At 34.2% G+C, this 2833-nt stretch overlaps 1 protein-coding gene across 1 annotated transcript in view; it reads right to left on the reverse strand.

Moving 5' to 3' along the window:
* Positions 1 to 2833, reverse strand: part of PLXDC2 (plexin domain containing 2) — a 257288-nt gene that overhangs the window by 43506 nt on the left and 210949 nt on the right. The window lies entirely within an intron of this gene.

Below are 2833 nucleotides of genomic sequence, written 5' to 3' on the forward strand. Positions count from 1 at the left end.
TGAACTCTTCAGATAGAGGGCAAAACAAGGAAGGACATGAATCATCCTGTAACTGATTATGTTTAAACCAACTTAAAGTTTAGAAAGCTATTTGTTTCCCAAAATAGTATCTTAATTTTGTCTCATTTTTTATTCTAAAAGTGAGTCCAGTTCTGAAGTCAACATTGAGCAGGACCAGTCACCAAAAGAGATCACAAAAGAATTACAGAACAGCAGAAGCTCCTCAGTTTCTTAATTAATGGTACAGATTGATATTTGTTGTGATATTCAGTGATTTCATTAATGTATTATGATAATGCAGATATTGGAAGAGTTAATAGATCTGAATAGAGGGGAAACTAAAAATGACATTTAAGGAAGTGTATTCATAAAATTTCATTTATTTCCCTAAGCTGAGAATATCTTCTACAAGAACATGTTAGAGAATTCCTGAGTTTACATGACTGGAAAGATTGAGAAATATATATGCTATAAAAAAATCTGAAGACTATGTTGGAAAATGGAGCAGTTTCCTTGAGGTCATCCTAATCTCACATAATCCAAAATTTATGAAGAGACATATGAATTTCAGATTTCTTTAAATAAAAACTTTTGACAAATGTTTCGTGTTTAAAATATGTAAAATTTAAAATATGCTAAAAAAAGAGACTTTTCATTCATGGTACTTCATTAAGAATGATATCTAGGAGGCTGTGAGGAAAATATGATCTCAGTGATGCTCAGTTTATACTGAATACAACCATAAGAGGTTAGCACTTCTGGAACGCAATTAAAGCAACTGTGATCATTCTGTCCACACTAGTACAATAAACATGCCCAGAAATGTTCTTTGGCACTGAAGTCTGCTGGCACACAATGGCTTATGCCTGAAGGAGCAAACTCTCTCAGCCTTGAAAAGGAGGAGGCTGCACATAAATAGCCAGCTGGGAATAACCTTTGAAACAGTCCAATTCCTGCACCATGCCTGGGAACTGTTCTGGACAGTGCTCCTGGGCATGGACTGAAATCACACCAGGAAACATCACAACTGTTTTAGGGACACATACAATTGTTTTATAATGCCCAGGACGCTTCCCAGGCTGTGTTTAATTTGCAATACTATGTAAAAAGATACTTTGTATGACAAGATGAACTATGCTTGTAAAAGTGACTGGGGCTACCATTCTGCATTACATTTCAAAGAAACATGAGAAAAAGAAAATTTGATAAAGTGCAAAAAACTCTCCATTAAAAATCTTGGCTGATTCCATTAAAAACCACTTTACTTATTTTATTTATTTATTTTTCCTTGTTTTATTTATTTCCCTTGTAATGAGAACACAGGAAATGAAGAGTGATCATAAAAATATGGTGGAAGATAGATTTCTCCATGGTAATGCAGTGGGTCGGTTGCTTGTATGAAAAGAAAAAAATCTAATACTTACAAAAAAGGAGATTAACATTCATCCTAAAAATTATCCTAGAGTCAGGTGTGATAACAGGATACCTGTTTCCACAGATGTGTCCTGAGTTTTGACATTTCTGAAATGCTTTGGTCTCAGTTTCTGTTTTTTCACTTACTTTTTTTTAAATACTTGAAATAAGGATAGAAGGGGACCAGTTGAGAAAATTTTATCTAGGCCAACAATTTAGGCTACAGTGAGTAGGTGGTATATGGCTTCTGAAATATAGACTCATGGACATTCAAATATTTGATAAAAGTTACCCAGCAAGTAAGTTCTTGGAACACACCATTCTCTGGCAATCAAGGAAGGAATTTGGAACTACAAATTAAGTTCATCTCAGACATGAAAGGAAAGAAATCTAGTACCTTGTTCCTCACTAAATTATTTTACTTAGAGGGTCTATGAGACAGAATGAGCCTACTACACAATCATTATTTTTATTAATCCGTTCATAGATCTTTTCTATAAAAAAAAATTATCCTAAACTCATAAAACTGGGGTTGGCCAAATTTGTGCATTTTCTAATACATCATTTTTGGGAGATAAAAAAATGTCCAATTTGTTCATCTGTTGTAAGCAGTACAGTTGATTTATTTCAGGCCATTGGAAGAGAAGATAAGATATAGAGCAGAATGGCAGTAGCACTGCTCCATGTATAGAAATGCATAAAAGCATTGCAAAATGAGCAATGCTGAATAATGGAACTATCTGTTATAGTACTATCCTATCCTTTTTTGATTACAAATTCATTTAGAAATCTAACTAGAAAAACTAGTTAGTTTCATCAGGGGAAGCTTACTTATATATTTGGCTCAGAAACTGCTGTTGTGGGGCCTAAGAGCTCTTGAGAGACTAAGAACCAAATTATGTTTGGTTTTTATTCCCTTTAACTTTCAGATTAGAACTTTGAAGTTCTAATGTGTTCAAAGGCAAAGCATATATCCTGCCATACATGGTTAGAAAAGTGATCATGAACTGTTTTAGAATCCACTGTTTCCGTTAGTGGAAGATGGTCAGCTCACTTAGGACTCTTTCAGTAGCACAGGAATAGCAGTTAGCAGAAAATAATATAAAGAACTATACATAATAGTCAACAGAGAGAGAACTGGATAAAAATATCAGTCCTTTAGCAAATAAGGATAACGCTTGCAAATTAAGGGTAAGGAAAATGTAGCAAATTTCAGAGGTGTGAAAAAGATATAATTTGGGACTTCACCCACAACAAGAAATGGAAGAAACAGCCTGCGTGTCAAGAAGATAACCCAAGTAGAGTAGAAATGATGCTGTAGACATGATGTTAAATTATCTCATTGTCTTTTGGTAAAACACATTCTAGTGAGAAACCAATGAGAAGTTTGTGACCCTGACTGCATTCCTCTGTCTTTGAA

This window comes from Agelaius tricolor, unplaced genomic scaffold (assembly GCF_023055355.1).
Source record: "Agelaius tricolor isolate 1412-34295 unplaced genomic scaffold, bAgeTri1.0.p SCAF_6, whole genome shotgun sequence".
In the NCBI taxonomy this organism is placed as follows: Eukaryota; Metazoa; Chordata; class Aves; order Passeriformes; family Icteridae; genus Agelaius; species Agelaius tricolor.